The sequence below is a fragment of the Rhinoderma darwinii genome, chromosome 9 (genome assembly GCF_050947455.1).
Source record: "Rhinoderma darwinii isolate aRhiDar2 chromosome 9, aRhiDar2.hap1, whole genome shotgun sequence".
NCBI lineage: Eukaryota > Metazoa > Chordata > Amphibia > Anura > Rhinodermatidae > Rhinoderma > Rhinoderma darwinii.
The window spans coordinates 85,080,397-85,101,049 of NC_134695.1; the positions used below are offsets into that span (position 1 = coordinate 85,080,397).

At 41.6% G+C, this 20,653-nt stretch overlaps 2 long non-coding RNA genes across 4 annotated transcripts in view; one reads left to right on the plus strand and one right to left on the minus strand.

The window, feature by feature from the left end:
- LOC142661118 (uncharacterized) overlaps nt 1-5,142 on the plus strand; it is a 246,350-nt gene extending 241,208 nt beyond the window's left edge. Inside the window, exon 8 of the long non-coding RNA XR_012850635.1 lies at nt 4,824-5,142. This is a non-coding gene — a long non-coding RNA (uncharacterized LOC142661118). The remainder of the gene's footprint in view (nt 1-4,823) is intronic.
- LOC142661119 (uncharacterized) overlaps nt 1-20,653 on the minus strand; it is a 336,310-nt gene that overhangs the window by 30,567 nt on the left and 285,090 nt on the right. The window lies entirely within an intron of this gene.

Below are 20,653 nucleotides of genomic sequence, written 5' to 3' on the forward strand. Positions count from 1 at the left end.
AGGGGTCTAGTTTCTAAAATGGGGTGTTTGATAGGGGTTTCTAATATATGGGCCCCTCAAAGCAACTTCAGAACTGAACTGGAACCTAAAAAAATAAATAAATGAGGCAATACTTTGCTTCTTACATTATACTGATAATGAGCCGTGCCCACCCCGAGATGACCCCAGTTTTGACCGTTTGTATAAACGGAGACCCCTATTAGACCGTTCCAGTGCCCGGTTTTCCCAAGCATACACCCCTGAGAAGTGTATTTCTATTGATGAGTCCCTGGTACATTTTAAAGGGAGGGTTCAATTCCGCGAGTACCTGCCGGGTAAGAGGGCAAGGTATGGCGTGAAGATGTATAAGCTGTGAGAGTGCATCAGGGTATACCTACAGGTTTAGGATATATGAAGGAAAGGCCACCCCCAAACCAGACTGCATCCTGGACTACAATAGGTACATGGGAGGGATGGACTTGTAAGATCAAGCCCTGAAGCCCTACAGCGCCATGCGGTGTGGTATAAGAAGCTGGCCGGGCACATCATACAGATGGCATTGTACAATGCGTACATGCTACGTCGATGCGCAGGCCAGACGGGAACTTTCCTGGAATTTCAAGAGGTGATTATCAAGAACCTAATCTTTAGGGACCAAGAAGGGGGGGGCACCCAGTACTTCTGGAAGCGAGCCCACACGCATCGTACCAGGGCAACACTTTCCAGGAGAAGTTCCCCAAACTGGCAAGAAGGGAAAAAGTCAAAAGAGGTGCAAAGTCTGCTATAAGAGGGGGTAAGGGAGGACACAATATATCAATGTGACACGTGTCCCGAATAACCAGAGCTCTGTATGAAAGTGTTTTAAAATTTATCATACATCCCTTGGTTTATAATTTACCCCAATTTTACTTACCCTGATGCACTCCACACAGCTTATCCCCCCTCGTCTTTCCCCTCTGATCCCTGCTGTGTGTCCAGGCAGCTGATAACAGCCACATGTAGGGTATTGCCATACCCGGGAGAACCCACATTACAGTTTATGGGGTGTAGGTCTCCGGTCAAAATGCTCACTACACATGTAGATGAATGCCTTAAGGGTGTAGTTTTTAAAACGGGGTCACTTCTTGGGGGTTTCAACTGTTCTGGTACCTCAGGGGCTTCTGCATACATGACTTCGCACTAGAAAATCCCCAGTAGGCCAAATGGTGGTCCTTTCCTTCTGAGCCCTCCCATGGGCCCAAATGGCAGTTTATCACAACAAATGGGGTATTGCGGCCCTCAAAACAAATTGCGCAACAGAATGGGGTATTTTGTTTCTTGTGAAAATAAGAAATTTTCAGCCAAAACTACATATTATTTGAAAAAAATAATTTTGTTTTCATTCCCAGCCCAATTCAAATAAGTTCTGTGAAAAAACTATGGGGTCAAAATGGTCACAACACCCATAAATGAAGTCCTTGAGGGGTGTAGTTTCCAAAATGGGGTCATTTGTGGTTGGTTTCTATTGCTTTGATACCTCTGGGGCTCTGCAAATGCGACATGGCACCCGAAAACCAATCCAGCAAAATCTGGACTCCAAAGAACACACAGCGCTCCTTTCCTTCTGAGCCCTCCCATGGGCCCAAACGGCAGTTTATCACCACAAATGGGGTATTGCCGCACTCAGGACAAATTGGGCAACAGAATGGAGTATTTTATTTCTTGTGAAAATAAGAATTTTTGAGCTAAAATGACATATTATTGGAAAAAATATATTTTTTTTTAATTCCCAGCCCAATTCAAATTAGTTCTGTGAAGAAACTATGGAGTCTAAATGGTCACATTACCCATAAATGAATTCCTTGAGGGGTGTAGTTTCCAAAATGGGGTCACTTCTGGTGGGTTTCCATTGCTTTGATACCTCTGGGGCTCTGCAAATGCGACATGGCACCCGAAAACCAAACCAGCAAAATCTGTACTCCAAAGAACACACAGCGCTCCTTCCCTTCTGAGGCCTCCCATGGGCCCAAACGGCAGTTTATTGCCACAAATGGGGTATTGATGCACTCAGGAGAAATTGGGCAACAAAATTTAGTATTTTGTTCCCTGTGAAAATAAGAAATTTTGGTAAAAAATTACATCTTATTGGAAAAAATGTCATTTTTTTAATGTCACAGCCCAATTGAAATAGATGCTGTGAAAAAACTGTGTGGTCAAAATGCTAACAACAACCATAAATGAATTCCTTGAGGGGTGTAGTTTCCAAAATGGGGTCACTTTTGGTGGGTTTCCATTGCTTTGATACCTCTGAGGCTCTGCAAATGCGACATGGCACCCGAAAACCAATCCAACAAAATCTGGACTCCAACAAACATATAGCGCTCCTTTCCTTCTGAGCCCTCCCATGGGCCCAAACGGCAGTTTATCACCACAAATGGGGTATTGCCACACTAAGGACAAATTGGGCAACAAAATGGGGTATTTTGTTCCTTGTGAAAATAAGAAATTTTGATCACAAATGACATTTTATTGGAAAAAATGACATTTTTTTCATTTCAGAGCCCAATTCAAATACGTGCTGTGAAAAAACTGTGCGGTCAAAATGGTAACAACAACCCTAAATGAATTCCTTGAGGGGTGTAGTTTCCAAAATTGGGTCACTATTGGGGGATTCCTACTGTTTTGACACCTCAACACCTCTTCAAACCTGGCATGCTGCCTAAAATATATTCTAATAAAAAAGGGGCCTCAAAATGCACTAGGTGCTTCTTTGCTTCTAGGGCTTGTGTTTTAGTCCACGAGCGCAGTAGGGCCACATGTGGGACATTTCTAAAAACTGCAGAATCTGGAGAATACATATTTAGTAGTGTTTCTCTGGTAAAACCTTCTGTGTTACAGAAAAAAAAATGAATAAAATTGAAATTCAGCAAGAAAAATGAAATTTGCAAATTTCACCTCCACTTTGCTTTAATTCCTGTGAAATGCCTGAAGGGTTAAAAAACTTTCTAACTGCTGTTTTGAATACTTTGAGGGGTCTAGTTTTTAAAATGGGGTGTTTTATCAGGGTTTCTAATACATAGGCCCCACAAAGACACTTCAGAACTCAAGAGGTACCTTAAAAAAAAGGCTTTTGAAATTTTCTTAAAAATATGAGAAATTGCTGTTTATGTTCTAAGCCTTGTAACGTCCAAGAAAAATAAAAAAATGTTCAAAAAACGATGCCAATCTAAAGTAGACATATGGGAAATGTGAACTAGTAACTATTTTGGGTGGTATAACCGTCTGTTTTACAAGCAGATGCATTTAAATTCAGAAAAATGCAATTTTTTCAAAATTTTCTCTACATTTTGCAATTTTTCACCAATAAACACTGAATATATCGACCAAATTTTACCACGAACATGAAGCCCAATGTGTCACGAGAAAACAATCTCAGAATCGCTTGGGTAGGTTTAAGCATTCCGACGTTATTACCACATAAAGTGAAATATGTCAGATTTGAAAAATGGGCTCTGAGCCTTAAGGCCAAAACTAGGCTGCGTCCTTAAGGGGTTAAGGAAATGTGAGACCACGTCTATCAGATCTATCAGAAACAAAGGGCGACAAAGTATTGTAATTGTCTGAGTTATCTGGAGAAGTAACACAGGACGATTATCGGGCAGACGAGAGTTAATATAACGCTCGTTGCCAATAATTGCGCTGTGTAAACAGGGGAACGATCAGCAGATGAATGAGCAAACGCTCGATCATCTGCTGGTCGTATCATTTTAAAAAAGTAAAATATTATCGTTCTCGGCAGCACTTCTTGGTGTGTAAACAGGGAGACGCGCTGCCGACATGATAATAATGTATGGGGACGAGTGATCGGAGTAACGAGCGCTCCTCCCCATCCATAGATCCGTGTGACAGGAGCAAGCGAGCGCCGATCAACGATGTTTCGTTGATTTTTGTACAGCGCTGCGGAATATGTTGGTGCTGTATAAGCAAGAGAAATAAATAATGCCACAGTTTTCTTATAGAATCTGTAAAGAGTAAACCTCGGTATCCCTCCGTATGAGCTTGGAGCACAAAGAGGTACAGTATGGGCCCATAGGTTTCTATGGGATCAAATTCGGGATCAGTTCTGTAAGACGATCATGCACATGGGGTTTTATTAATCTATTGTGTTTTACTGTGATTCCTCGACTTTCCGAAACACCCCTTTGAATGAATCCCCTGGAAATCTTGATAAGCATGTGGAATTAACCCTTCTCCCTTCTTCATGGCATTTGGCCTATATAGTATACAGAGCCACAGACCTATCCAAAACATGAGTGAGAAGTGGTTTGAGTCTTGATAATGTACAGTCCTGACAGCTACTTTTCTGCAAGGAATGACTGAAGAGAATTTAGTTCTGCAGGGATCCAATCAGAACACCTACATGAATGGGCAAAAAAACATGAGGCTTTTTCATGAGGCTCACTCGAGTCCCAATCCAGGATTATGATGCAATTCAAGAATTTAGGATGCTCTGAACTGGTTGGGCACAACTTTCTCTTAACTTTTATGTGGGGGGAAAGGAGCTGATAACATGCCCCGGTAACCCCTAACCTTGACCCATGCTTGTGGATCCATCCTGGAGTTAGGAAATCTTAATGTGGGTAACATTAAATGGGAAATGGGTTTTTAACAGAATTTTTGTATTACATTGTATTACATTTTTCTGATAGCAAAAAAAATGCTAAGAAAAATTCCTCAGTCCTCCCTTTGCCATCTTCTTGAGATTGATACAAAGATGTGTAAATGAAAAAAATGTATTTTCCTTAACTTCACAAGTCATTATATCCTCTGACCTTCATTTCCTTCAATCTACAACATTCCCCAAGGTACAATACCCAAATTTGGATGGCGATGTCCAGCAACACGCGTTCCGCCTGGATTCTTCAGTGTTTAGCGAATGCTATTTTAAGACCGTCGAGTACATCTCCATCCTTTACATCATAGAAACAGAGGGAAGTATTAACAGCTCATTGGAATAATTACTTAAGTTGATCTCTATTTTATTCATTTGACAGCCCACTTCAAAGAGCACGGCAAAAATTAATATAGTCTTAAATGTATGAAATTGGATTGATTTAATTTCTGATGAATGATTTCTGTGTCAGGCAGATAAACAAAATAGTTCAAACGCCGTCTCCCTTCTACTTGGCAGATAAAAAACTAGTTTAGACTAATAAATCCTCAGAGAACCGCTTCTTTAACGCTCGTGGAATGTATGTTGAGCAAGTTCCTGAATTACATTTTTGTTTTATATATTCTATTCAAAGTTAAAAATACAATTTGTTTTGTTTTAAAGGGACATTACTGTTAAGAGATCTTTGCTACGATTTTATTTTTGGACACAATATAGAGTAAGGCTACATTTACACTGCCGTTTTCTGAACAACGATGTTCTATGGGTGTATTCACATGGCTGTTTTTTTAACGGCCCGTGAATATTGGCCGTCAAAAAATAGGACATGTCCTATTTTTGACCGTTTTCACGGCCCCCATTGAAGTCAATGGATCCGTTTTTAACGGCTGTCAATACATGTAACAAACGTTAAAAACAGATCTGTGACATGGGGCCTCAAGATGCAAGGGAACTATTGGTTCCCTTGCTGGCTATCGGTGGCGCGATGACACATACTCACCGATGCAGCGCCGTCCTCTTCAGGTGTGGTCTTTAGTCTCACTGGTTCTGCGCAGGCGACGAGATGATGTCATCGCGCCGCCTTCGCAGAACCCATGAGACTAGAGGCCAAACGTGAAGTAGACGGCGCTGCATCGGTGAGCATGTAGGGCATTGTTGCGCTCACTACAAGGGTAGTGTGGCGCTAGTACAGGGGGCATTGTTGTTAACGATACCGAATTTTTTGGGACTGTCCTGAATTTACAGAGACAGTCCCGGAAGATTACTAAAGAGGGGGTGGGTCTTTCTCCGGAGAGGTGTGTGTGTGGCATCATCTACAGGGGGTCTGTGTGCCATCATCCACAGGGGGGCTGTATGATATCATATAAAGGGGGTCTGTGTGGCATCATCTACAGGGGGTCTGTGTGCCATCATCTACAGGGGGGCTGTGTGCCATCATCTACAGGGGGGCTGTGTGCCATAATATACAGGGGGGCTGTGAAACAATCATGACAACGACCTTCCTTTGGGTGTTTTTAGGGGGTTGGGAGAAAAAACGGCCATGAAAAACAGATGCAAAATGGATTTCAAACGGCCATTAGAAACGGACAGACGGACTGGAAATGGATGAAAATTTGGAGACACTGATGCAAAACGGCCATGAAAAACTGACAGTTGATCAGTTTTTAATGCCCATTTTTTTTCACCGTCGTGTGTGGCATAAACACAAAAAAACAAAACCGAAGCTTTTAATGGCTGTTTGACAGCCGTTTTGCATCAGTTTTCATGGCCGTTAAAAAAACGGATGAATTTCATTGGTCAGGCTTTTTTTGTCCCAACCCCCTGAAAACGCCCAAAGGAAGGTCACATGTTCACCTAGACACTATTTACAGCCTCCCTGTATATGATGCCACACACCTCCCTGTATATGATGCAACACACACCTCCCTGTATATGATGCAACACACACCTCCTTGTATATGATGCAACACACACCTCCTGTATATGATGAAACACACACCTCCTGTACATGTCACACACCTCCTGTATATGATGCCAAACACCTGTATATGATGCCACAGAACTCACTGTAGATGACACACAGCTTCGATGTATATGATGCCACACACCTCCCTGTGTATGCCACACAGCCTCCCTGTAGATGACACACAGCCCTCCTGTATATGATGCCACACAGCCCTACATGAATACCCTACATACTCACCGATATAGCGCTGTCTTCTCAGGTAAGGTCTCTCTTCTTCACTGGATACGCGAAGGCAACGCGATGACACTCACTGTTGCAGCTCGTCTTCACGTGTGGTCTCTCGTCTGCACGGGATCTGTGAAGGCGGCGCGATGGCGTCCTCCCGTCGCCTTCGCAGAACCCGTGAAGACGAGAGACCACACGTGAAGAGGTCGGCGCTACATCGGGGAGTGTGTGTCATCGAGCCGCCGAAAGCCAGCAAGGGAACTAGTAGTTCCCTTGCCAATCCCCATGTCACAGACCTGTTTTTAACGGTTGTTACATGTAGACAGCCGTTAAAAACTGATCCATTAACTTCTATGGGGGCCGTCAGGCCGTTAAAACGGCCAAAAATAGGACATGTGAATACACCCATAGAACATCATTGTTCTGAAAACAGCCCATGTGCTCACTATGTAGGCAAGGGTCAGTTTCAAGGAATATAAGAATTGTCTGGGTGGCACAAAATAGCACTCAGTCAGGGTCAGACTAGCCATCAGAGTTCCAGAAGATCCCCCTGTATGCCCAGGCTTTGACACCCAATACTGTGCCCCTAATACAACAGGACCCCAAAGGTCCAGCAGAAGACCACGCCATTTGGGCTTGTTCTGATCCACCTCTCAGTCTGGGTTTTGCTGTAATGTATGGGTCTCATATGTATGAGGGGTGATTATTTTGTGCAGGTATTAAAGGGCGGCTAAGAGATTAGAAGACCATTTGTTCAGAAAGAGCACCAGTCTGGTCTATGGCCTGTGTTTGGTATTGCAGCCCAGCCCCATTCAAGTAAATACTACACACAGCCCGCAGATGAAAATGTCATATAACCCATTTAACCCCTCAACACAGCCTGATTTGACCTTCCTGACAGAGCCGCATTTTTTAACTCCGACGTGTCACTTTATGTGGTAATAACTTTGGAATGCTTTCACGTATCCAAGCGATTCTGAGACTGTTTTCTCGTGACACATTGTACTTTATGCTAGTGGTAAAATTTGGCTGATACATTCAGTGTTTGTGAAAAGCCACAAAATGTAGAGAAAATTTGGAGAAAGTAGCATGTTTGTAAATTTGAATTTATCTGCTTGATAGACAGGTAGTAATAGCACGACAAAATCTATACTAATTGACATTTCCCATATATCTCTTTATGTTTACATCATTTTGTGAACGTCCTTTTATTTTTCTAGGACAGTAGACAGCTTATAAATTTAGTACCAAGTTTTCATGTTTTCAAGAAAATTTGGCACATGATGGTGATTGGTGCTGTCATATACAGCACCAATCATCACCATTCACTGTACCCTGTGGCACAACTTGTGGAGTTTGGCCCCTAAACGCTTTTATTGGCCGGTCAGAATTGACAATGCAATCGCACTGTGTGGGGGGGGGGCGCCTTGGTGGCCCCCTTGACACTGAGTTAAGAGCCATCTTTACTTTATCACCGTATCATTAGATACAGTGCTCGCTTCCAGCTCTACCATAACTGTATGGCAATTTGCAGGAAGTCCTTCACAACTATGACGTACAGTTATGCCGAATCTTGGGAAGGGGTTAAGCTCCATTTAAACACCATAGATAATTTAGATACATTTGGCATTTTTTTCTACCAGTCTTAAGCTGGCCATACATATAAGATAATTAACATCTCAAATGGCCGATTTTGGCCATTGTCGCCTGAAAATACAAGTGTATGGCATGATCGACCAATTGTATGACCAGCTTTAGTTAGGCTCTATTTGCACGACAGCGTCCATATATGGACAGTGAAGTCAGGGACTTCTCCTGAAGCGGAATCCCTGGCCACAGCTTCGGGAATGCAGGGGATTAGGGATTCCGCTCCTACAGGGAGCAAATCTTCTCCTCCTCCTCTTCACATTTGCACTGTGAGGAGGAGGAGAGAGCGAGCGGCAGAAAACACGGCCATCACTTGGAACGCATCCAAGTGGCAGCCGTGCCTTGCTCGGCCCCATAGACTTCTATGGGAGCCGTCTGGCCCAAAATAGGACATGTTCCATTTTTTGACGGCTCGGTTTACTGGGCCGTCAAGATATTGGCCGTGTGAATAGCCCCATTTGGGGTCTATTGTTCCTACTGTGGCCGTGTGAGGGCCTTAACGTGAGTGTCAGTGTTTAACAAAAGGGAACGGAGAAATCTGTAAAATAGCAAAGCTTGCGGGTACCATGTGTTCCTTCATGGTCAATAAGGCTCTGTGAGAGTTGGAATGCATTATATTTTGGCTAAGCATCGAACTTCTGGGATATTACGTTAAGACATTTTATTAGCAACGGTGACACTCATTTTAAAGGCACGGCCTACTATAAAATGAATATAAAACAATTTCATAAAAAACATTTAAAGATTTAAAGGCATCTTACATGTATCTCATGCTGCTGAGCTATTGAGGTCTCCGTATGGCGATTACATCTTTGATCACCTCGCCTCTCTTTCTTTAGTGAGTTAGTTAGTTACTTATTCTTGTCAACACCACGTCGTCTTGCTGTGAAAGGTTGTCCGTCACACTTTGAATCACTCCTCTCCATGGTTACGAGTTGTAATCAGCTCACATGATCGAGCTCACATCAACTGATGCTTAACTTAATTCCATTTCATTGGAAGTGGTGCAGGTCTTAGAAGGACTCTCGTCAAAATTTCGGAGGGGCTTGTCAGTTTGAAAAGAACATGACCTTTAAATTGTATCAGTATGTTTGCTGGTGCATAAGGCAAAGGAAGAAAGGTTCTCAGTGATGGAAAGCCACTCTAGAATGTGAGTTAATTCACTTAATACCAACAAGTGCTCATAATCTAGATTATTTGCAGAATATGCAGTTTTTCGTTTTGGTTAGTATATGACTTATTTTCAATATACCGTATATCTAAATTTTAGTAAGGAAATTGATCATGACTGATTTAGCTGAATCTGGACACTCTTGGTTATCCCCTTTGTTAAAATAATAATATATCCGCCAGAAGATTACATACATATAAGAAGTTTCTAACCAACTATTGTTACGTCTGATTTCACCTTTTATCTGAATGTACAAAGTAAATCCCAATGGACAAAAAAGCGGCTGCCATACAACACTCTGTCTATGCTCACCTGGGGTGATGCTGGGAAAACAATAGGATAGTCATTGAAAATCAAACATGACAGATCTAATTTTCCACTGACAGCAGATGATAAGAGTACCTGACAATCAGCAACACACATATCTTATATGTACTGTATAACCATATTCTATATTATAAAATGGAAAATCATTAAGCATTATGCCTGTGCAGGTCAATAGTCCATCAGGTGCATGTCACAAAGGAAACTTTGCTTAATACACAAAAAAATAATTAAAAAAAATACAAGGGTGGAAAGGGGTCCTCAGGTGATTTCGATCTAACTATGTGGATTACGTTAAAATAATAAAGTGAGAAAGTAGAGAGGGCACAATTGTTTGTTTGTTCTTCTTTGCACTTAGGTGGCAAAACAAGTTTCTAGATAGATATCAACTCTCCTCTCGCCCTGCCAGCACCCTGCTCTGTACTGTTGAGGGGGCAAAAAAAAAACCTGAAACAGCCGTCTACAGATGCGTTTCTCTTCTTTTTGGAGGAGAATCTGGCTTGGCTAAAATCCCTAGTCATGTTTCCAGGCTCTTCTATAAGTCGGACATTGACTTACAGGGAAGCTATCTCCAATAGGTGGCACCAGAGAGATGGTTTTCCTTTTTCTGGAGGAGGGCTAATTTGCATACTTTTTCCCATGGAGCATTGCCTGTGAGACACCATACCAGCTGTGTCTCTTCAATGAGAACCTGCACTCCCTGAGCACTAGGGAGTATTCTACTTTGTGATATCTACCTATACCTTCAGTAAACCTGCATGAATCTGCCACACAATACCTGAAATTCTGCCCAGCTATTTTTTTTCAGCTGCTGAAAAAAAGTGTAAAAAATTGGTGTGAAAAAATTACAATGATACAAATGTAAAATTAACTAAATTGTATAGAATCTTCCAAAAAGGAGACATTAAGCGATTGGACAATTTCCTTTTGTTAGCTTATCGTTAGGAGATCTTTCTGATCACAGGGTATTCTGCTGGAACCCCCAGTTATCAGCTGTAATCTGTGGGAGAAGCCAGAAGCAAGTGTTCAACTTCCCTGCAGCACCACCACAGGAGTAATAAAGCATTGCACAATTCCCATTGCAATCACTATGCTGTGTCCTCCAGAGCAAGAACCACTTATAGATAGGGCACCAAATGTCAGAATTCCCTCTGTTAACTGACAATGTTGAAGAAGTGTGTTTGAAAATAGGTTTTCTAAAGAAGAAAACCCCAGACAAGGTTTAGATGCTGCAGAGCTGAAGTATGAGCAAGAGCAACTTCAGAATCGTGACGATGACCTTTTTGGACTTTATTACTTTTGACTCGTCTGAAAGCTCCGTAAATCATTGTACAAATATTCATTTAATTGGTTTATTCTAAAAACAGTAAAATAGAAACGTATTGCGCTGATGAAGTGGCATACGCAGGATGCCGGCATCCAGTGTCATTTTAGCATCATTAACAATGAACACTTAATTGGTGTCATTGTGCAGCCACAAACCTCGTTCTGTCTCTTCTCTGGTGGAGAATTTCTGTGGGGATTTTCTATAAGTCCACAATCCTCAGCCCAGAAAATTGTCAGACTAATTAAAGTTTCTGCACTCTGGGGAGACCTAGCCGAACATTTCAATATCGTTAATACAATCTGCAAAATAAGCATTTGTTTGTTAATTCACATAATAGGGGATTGTAGGTAGGACCATTGCAAAAATTTTTAAATACCACAAAATTATATTATGGAAAACAAAAGGCATCGTGTTCTGATAATGCTGTAATTTAGTTAAGTGACTGCTTGGTGACTGGTTGGTCTCCATAGCAACACATTGACCACTGGAAGAAACAATTGTTTTGGAGGAGTGTTAATTGCACTCAACTCATGATACAATGTATCATGATGTTTCCACTAATCAGAGGAATGGTAATCATATGAGACATTTTACCTGCAATCAGTGAACAGGTTTCAGAGAAGAAAAACACACTGGAAAATCTTCTCATCCTCCTCTGATTACATATTTTTTTCAGATTTTCCTAATGTCTAAATATTCTGAATAAGAGGCTACTAGACCACGAGTCCGTACACAAACAGGAATGAGACATATTACCCAGAATGCTTGGAAGCTTCAGGGCCGTACACCCGTGGCTAATTAGCCTCGTATTGCACATATGAATATCCTAAAATGCCATTATCAGTCATATCATTCTGCTTAAGCTTAGCCTTACACAAGATGATTTGAACCTGACACATGGCTCAATTCAGTACTGAAGGTGTTGCAGTCACTGCAGCGCTTTTTGCAACGGTTTTGCGATTAAATTTGCAATTTTCACTAAAGAACACAATATAACCGTGACATGTGAACACACCCTTATAGAAGAATACAAAAAAATAAAACCCTTAGCTCAGCTTAGAAAAAATACAACAAAAAAACAGTACAAGCCATTATATCCATATTTTTTTTATTTTATTCTGCACCTCCCCCTATAACAGAAAAAAAATGAGATTTTAATAAATGTGGCAGCGCTCGTCTCTGCTAGGGCACAAACCTTCCCATGGTATCTACAATGGAGGCCAAGCAAGACTCCTTTTTTTTTTTTTTCAGGACCTAGCAAAAGCCCATGCAAACAAATAGTGATTTGTTCTGCGCTTTCTTTTCCCCACTCCTTGTGGTTTTAGTGTCTCTTTTAAATAAGAGCAAAGGAGAATTTCCAACACCAATGAATGACCCACCAATAATTGTCACATCTGATTTCACCTTTTATCTGAATGTACAAATCAAATCTCAATGGACACGAGCGGCTGCCGTACACCACTCTGGCTATGCTCACCTGGGGTGAGGCTGGGAAAACAATAGGATAGTCAGTGAAAATCAAACATGACCGATCTAATTTTCCACCGGGAGCAGATGATAAGAGTACCTGACAGTCAGCAACACACATATCTTATATGCCCATCAAGTCCATTGCATAAACTGGAAAACATGCTTTACTATTACAGTATTTCTTCAAAATTGAGAACTTTGGTCCAGCAGACAATGACCCCAATTCTGGGATCTCTTCTTCAGTTGTGAAATAAAATATTGATCCTACTGGATGCAGACTTTACAATGAAATAATAAGACACATGTTCTGTATGGCTCAGTCCTCAAGACCATATTCCATGGTTGGGCCCATGCTACTCCAGTGACGCCTCCAATGTTTTTGTGGAAAACCCTAACCGAACCAAGCAGAAGCTCATTGGAAAGAGGCAACCCTATCTGTTAGCAATGGAATTTCCATAGACATGATGAGTGGAAGCTTCTAAGTCATTATTTTTTGAAGCCTCCTGTATACATGTCAGCAAGGTAAACTGCCGGGTACAATACATCTCATGGTCTTGCTGGCTGACTGAAACAAAGGGAGATGGGCTGCTCCCTCCTAACAGAAGGGGAGCGCTTGTGCAATTGAGGAACATCTATAGGTTTTTAAACACACAGTGTCTAATCAGCCTCTGACAGATCCATTGTAAATCAAAGGTCTGGTAAGTGGAGATGCCAGGAATGTTTGATCTGATTCCAAGCCTTGAAACAACTTGCTTATTTTTTCTGCAGTTTGGCTCCTCACTAAAATAAAACATTGAGAGATTAATGTTCTGACAGGTCATTGCGTGTCAAGCTGTCACTCTGTAATGGTTACATATTTCAGCTGGATGGAGGTAGTGTTTCTTGGGGGAGGTCTACGATGAACAAAAAAAAAAAAATAACACCAAGGAAGGAAGATACAAAGACATCGACAAGCTTTCTGCATTGTGCTGCCGGCTGATCTTCATTTAAACCAAACACTTGTCATGTACAGGGGAAGTTTTATAAATTTTTAATGATATTGGGTACAACGGGAGCTTAGAAATTTGCTGTACTTTAATTTTTTCTTCGTTAGCAAAGGTTCGCTAATGCATTGAAGGGCTGAGAGCGTATCCTAGGGAAGCCATGATAATTGTGTTGTTAATAATACTTTGGCACTAGTAATGTTCTCCCGGTAATCAAGCCATGAGCTTTTTTTTTTTTTTCTCCTTTTTTAATATATTCAGTTATTACACTGCATCTTGTACAAATCATGTCAATTACAATTGCCAGCGGATGACAGTTAAAGTAATTGTATACGTTTTCTAGAATTTTCCATTGGCTTGGCTAATCAAGCTAAAAAAAAAAAAATCATCTTCTTATTTGCATTTATTTTGGTTCTGGTCTATTTCCATTCTTAAATCGTTGTCCGTAGTTTGGGAGCAGAGGATGGGAAATGTTTTTAAGCCTGACATCCAGACTGGACTGGGCTCTAACGAGTTAATACATAACCACTTTAGGTCGTAGCAGCTATCTTGAAAAAGATTAAGAAAATATCCCTTTATTAAAAAAAAGCAAAAACAATATATAAAACACTACTTTATTGTTCTTTTTTTATTATGTAATATGCAGGGATGTGCGCGCATCCCTCTTAGAGTCACGTACTATCAAGGGTCTCGTATTTAGTATTCTGCGTGCTTCATTAATTTTTGTATGAAAAACATCTTTTGAGTATAGTGTAGTCTTAGGAGCCTTCATGGATATATATATATTTTATTGAAGCTGTGAGATAGAGCCCAGTTTACTCATGTCCATTCTAACAGAAGTTGTTTACGATTAGAGAATCAGGGTCTGGTTTTGTTTTCTTTCCTTTTCCATGAAACAGCACCACTCCTGTTCATGGGCTGTGTCTGGTATTGCAGCTTAGCCCTATTCATCCGGACAAACCAACTGTAGCCTCTGGTGCCGATGTGGCCGACACGATGCAGGACCTGTGAGTGATGTCACAGATCTGCACTGCCAGAAGCTGGGCGTTCTGAAGAGAAGTGGATGATACTTCTCATCAGAACGCCCAGCTAGTAAAAGTAGTAAACACGCCCCGATGTACGCACATAATACACGCCCAGTTGTACTTTTGCAAGCCTCATTTGCATAAATACAAAAATGGCCATAACTTGGCCAAAAATGCTCGTTTTTAAAAAATAAAAACGCTACTGTAATCTACATTGCAGCGCCTATCTGCTGCAATAGCAGATAGGGGTTGCAAAATCTGGTGACAGAGCCTCTTTAACTGGTTCCCGACCGCTGGCTGTATATTTACGGCCTGCGGTGAGGGTCCTTAAAACCCGAGCCATAGACTTTTTACGGCTCGGGTTTTAACTTGCTGCCCGCGCGATCGGGCAGCTGAATGTCGGGTCTCCGGCTGTCAGTGACTGCCGGGGACCCTGAGGAGAGGATAGAAGTAGCTTTCGCTGCTTCTGTCTTCTCCGATGTGTTTTTACACAGCGTTCAATGAACGCTGTGTATAGGAATAGAGACAGCAGCAGCGGCGCTGTCTCTATTCCTCCCGGTGTTCATGTGACTGGTCACATGATCGCCGGGTGCCGTTAGTGACAGACTGCTGGTGGGTCTTACAAGACCCAGCACAGCCCTATTAGTGACAATCGTCACTGTGAGAGGGCTGATTTCCCCTGTAACTGGGGCTGCTGTGCAGCTCCAGTTACAGTGGAAAAGATGGTGTAAAAAAAAAGAAAAAAAATATATAAAGTTCCCCAAAGGTCTTTTTTGACCTTTGGGGGACAGACCATAGTAATAAAAAAATAATAAAGTAAAGTGCAAAAAAAATGTAATAATAAATACACATAAAATACCCACCCCCAAAAAAAACCCGTTCCCCCCGCCAATCATTGTTGTAACGCTAGCGCTGACCCAATTACCCTAATATAGACATGTAATATATTAAAATTTACGGTAGACAATGACGATCACAAATAAAAGGTCTATTTTAGGTTAAAACTATGTTATTACCCCCAAAAAATAGCTGAAACGTAAAAAAGCTTATTTTTTTACTATTATTTTCAAACTTTATGAATAAAAATTCTAAAATAGCAAAAAAGGTGTGTATAAAAACGATAAAAAATGAAACCTGCATTGTCTACGGAAAAAACGCCGCAAAAATCACGTCGTTAGCCCAACAAATAAAAACGTTATAGCCATTTAACTAACACGTGCTAAAAATGGCTAAACGGTGTCTGGTCCTGAAGGCGCAAAATAGCCCGGTCCTGAACTGGTTAAAGGGGTATTCCCATCTCAGACCTGTATGGCATGTCCAAAACTATATGCCATTAATGTCTGATATACGTGGGTCCCACTTCTGGGAACCGCATTTATCTTGAGATCTGGGATACCTAAACCCTTAGCCCTGCCTTGTCAGATGTCCGCCGCATCTGGGCGGGGTCCCCGAAACAGCCGAGTTTGCTGAGCCACACTGTTTCCATAACTTCCATAGAAGTGAATTGGAATTATGCAAATATCATAGTACAGAGAGCTATGCTGTTTCTGGAAATTCCATTCACCTCTATGGGAGTTACAGAAACCGTTTAGCTGAGAGAGCTCCGCTGTGTACGTAATCGCAACAACGTTGAGGGGGACAGGATCGAGGGACCCCTGATCTCGACAAAAGTGTGAATATGAATATGCCATAAATATCTGAGATGGGAATACCTCTTTAAGGAATTAAATAGGTGAGCATTTATCTTTCACTGCCACAGTGATCTCCCTAGAACACGTCCAGTATAACTACATCTACGCCTAAAGATCAGATTGAATACAACTATTCTCCTTTTTCATAGATACGGAGAGCTTTTCATGGATGTAACGGCGAGCCCAATCATTGCATAGGGCTGTAGAGTCAGTACATGTATGATCTGATTAAAGTGTACCCTAATATTTCAGGTGACTTTTCAGAATAAGCAGTCATATCTGTGTACATGAGGAATAACGCTATTTCTGGCCGTTGTATGACTTGTATCCTGCAATTTTAAGCAGTTTTCCCCCCTCGCCAGATTCTATCTTTAATTATGAGTACTTTGTGAACTAGAGGGCGGAGTCTAACTTCTATCATGTTTTCTTTACACTACACACAAGAGAAGAGGAGAATCCTGCTCTGCTATCTCTATCACGTATATACAGAAACCGCATGGAGCAGATTATACAGCAGTAATAAACAGTGTAGCTGAGAATTCAGCACTGGGGTGACATATAACTCTTACTAGAAACTGCAAGAGTCTGCAGTATGTATGTGTGTCTCCCTCTCGCCTTTCTCCCCCTTCCCTTTCAATAGGCTTCTATGGGCAGCAGCGTTTGTCTCTCTCTCTCTCTCTCTCTCTCTCTCTGCTCCCTTTTTCTTCTCCCCCTCCCCTCTACATAGACTTCTATGGGCAGGCAGTGAGGAGACACACCCCACTTCCTGCAGTCCATCTCCTCTGCTCTGTAACTAGAGATGGATATTGCTTGACAACAGGGGGTGGACAGCAGATTACAGGAAGGGAGACACCTAGTGGCAGTAACTTCACACAGAATTTGCATGGGTAAAACAACAATATTTTAACAGTAAGTGAATCAAAAAGTTAATACATATTAAGTATATGCGGGCACTGGATGTTATTGCACAGTATGCAGTGTACGGAGCCAGAAATAGTTGGCTCCATACATTGAATAGCGGCCCTGCTGCAGAACTGCAGCTCTGCTCCTATTCACTTAGTGCTGCAGCTCGGCCGCAATTCCGTGACCGGAGACATCTGCTTTCGGCATGGACGTCCGTTGCCCGGAGGCCACCAGAGAAGCTGACCAGTGCGGGTCCCCCACGATCATATGCTGATGACCTATCCTGTGGACAACCCCTTTAACTGTTAGAATCATGAGGAAGTACATGTGTTTTTCTTTAATAAGTTGGGTTATGTTTTGTTTTTTTAAAAGTGTTAAGCCAAGTAGACACCGCCAAATAACAGGAGTAATTAATTAGAAAAATAAAGTACTAAATAAATATAGATAATAAAAAAAAACAACAGATCTGTCATCATCCGCTTGCTGACAATTTCCATGTAGTTCCGGGAAATTAATTCTACACTGCACAACAGTGGAAACCGCAAAAAGAAAATGGAAGAGATGTATCGAAACCGGTGCAAGGGAGAAATGCAGTCATTTTCTATAGCAACCAATCAGATTCTACTTGAAATCAACGACCTGATTGGTTGCAACGGGCACCTACTCTACTTTTCCTCTGTACTAATGTTAAAAACATCTCCCTAAATAAAGATATATTATGAAGCTGCAAGATTTTACTTCCAGTCAACGTTAATCATTACAGCATGCTGTGCTGTATAGTCCATCATATACATACAATGCACCGGCTGGCTGACATTTCTGACTAGTGAACCAGAACATGCTAAATCAGGAAAATCCAGCCTCCGTTATTACATGGTATGCGTATCTCACACTTCTTCACTTACTAAACTGATGGGGCTCCTATGAAGGTCTCCTTGGAAAGCAAGATGTTGGGGACCTATGTAGGTTATAAGTGGACTTGATTCTAGGATTTGGCAAAAACGTTTGTTAGGTTAGAAGCCCCAGCTAAATGCGGTTTGATCAAATCGTCTCTCAGAAGGTATAATACATTCTTGGAGTTCACCTGCAGGCAACAGAGTGGAAAAAAAAATGAAAAACAACAGTTTTCCCTTTCCTTCTCTCTTCTTAGCCAAGCAAGTCCTGACCATAGAGAATGAATGGCTTTAGAACTCCGTCCAGACAGCAAAATCAATGCTTCATATCAAGAGGCTGCAGGGGTTATGCTGCGATGCTCATGTCAACAAGGCTACAGGTTCCCTGAAAACTCCACAGACATTTCCCTGTAGCTGCCTGGAACCAGCAAAGTATGTAACGGAACGATCTTAACCCTGTCAATGCCAGAATGCCCTGGTACCAATACAACGTGTAGCACTCAGGAGCCACCAATCCGTCTCACTTACGGAGCCCTCCATTCAAAACGTACAATCTCCTTCTTCTATTACTGCAGCTCTGGTTTTCCTGTGATTTTTAAATGCTAACAATCCCCTCGTTGTATGAAAATGAGAGGTTGTCACAGCTCCGCCCATGGAAATAATATCCTCATACTGTAAAATCATCTTGGTATCAATGTACCTGTACCAGCCAAAACATTTTTCTGTTGCTTGAACCGAAAAACGATGTATATACTGGACATAAGTTTTGAATAGTGGTAGTAAACTGAATGACTATATTTGTAGATGACAACATTTTGCATATCTTTTGAGACATGTATTATATAAAAAGTGTTTGAATGGTGGAAGTAACTTTACTGTAAGCAGTCCAGCATAGCGCCACCAGGAGGATCTACCTGGGTATAAATCAGAAAGTTTTGTGCCGTGCTATGGGTTAAATCTATACTGTTTAGAAAGGAGGTTACGTCCTCCTTCAATGTCAAATGCAGCCTTGAGCGCCGGTCCCTTTGGAGTCATCACCGTGAAAAAACAAGCGCATTGTACACCCAGCTTATCGTGTTGGTGGCTTTTTCCACATCTTCATTTCTTGTATGTTTATGTTTTGAATACCAATAATTTTACCACTATACAATGATAAACGTGGTCCTGGTATCCAATACAGTAGACGTCTTAAACTGCATTCAAAATAAAGGGATCATGGTAATTTGTGCGCTGCCGAGTCACTTACAGTTCTAACAAGTCCATGCTAAATGGGTTTACAAACTGGAAAGCTGAAAATCTGATTTTACAACTCCGGGTTAATTCATTTTAATTAGAACTAATACAGCAATAAACGGGATGTGGAGGCAGCACGCTACATCAATGTGCAGCGTAGAGCGTGCCTATAAAGAGTATACATGTATATACACACATGCGTACACCGGCCGCCACCTTTCATACTATGCTGGTTGTAATTTTGTTGGCCAATAATTTTTTTAGCAATTAGAGACAACACCAAAATTTAAATTCTGTTGATTTATTCCAAAGATCCTTCTTTCGGTACTGCACTGAAATTTGATGAATATTGATTCAACCCACCACATTGCTGCCCTGTTAAGGAATATGGACGTCTTAGAGGGATATTCCCTTCATTGAGGACCCCCCATTTATTACCTGGATGGTCTGACTACCTATTATAGGGCCAGCATTTAATACTACATAAGTATGTATGGCCAGGCACAACTACTCCCAGCGATATCAAATATTTGCCAGGGGTTTCAGAAACCAGACTGGTGGTGATCGGCTAAATCCCGGGCTTTGTTCTTGATGAAACGACCCTTATAAAGCTGGTTTTATGAGTGGTGATGACATCACCAACACTTTGTAGCTGATGTAGGGGACCGCAGCTGCATGGGGGGCAGCTGCAGTCTTACCCAGTCATACCGTCTTACATATAAAGTTGCCCTCTGGATGGTAAATGTGCACAGCCTTTCATACACTTCTGTTACATACAGTATACTAGGCATGGAAACAACAAGCCCCTGTAGCTGCGGCGCACACCCCATCAGGGTCACAGGGTGCCCATTTGTAAGTGTGAGCAGATCTAGTGCTCTATTATTTATAAAAGGCTGAAGAACCCCTATAAATGATAAAGAGCATTTTAATTCAATCCCCAAAATGAACACCTCCAGCGTGTGGAAAGCATAGAAATACTTTAAGTATCTCTAAGTTGCCTTTATTTTCTGTTGTCTTTAGTAATATGGCACCGGGGGCCGAAAATGCTAGAGGCCACACTGAGCATTGCTCACGCCGAGCGATCGGATGAAAAGGCAGAGCAAATGTAATTTGTTTTCAATGGCTGTTTCAAAAGAATAATTGTGGTGACATTGCAAGATCAATA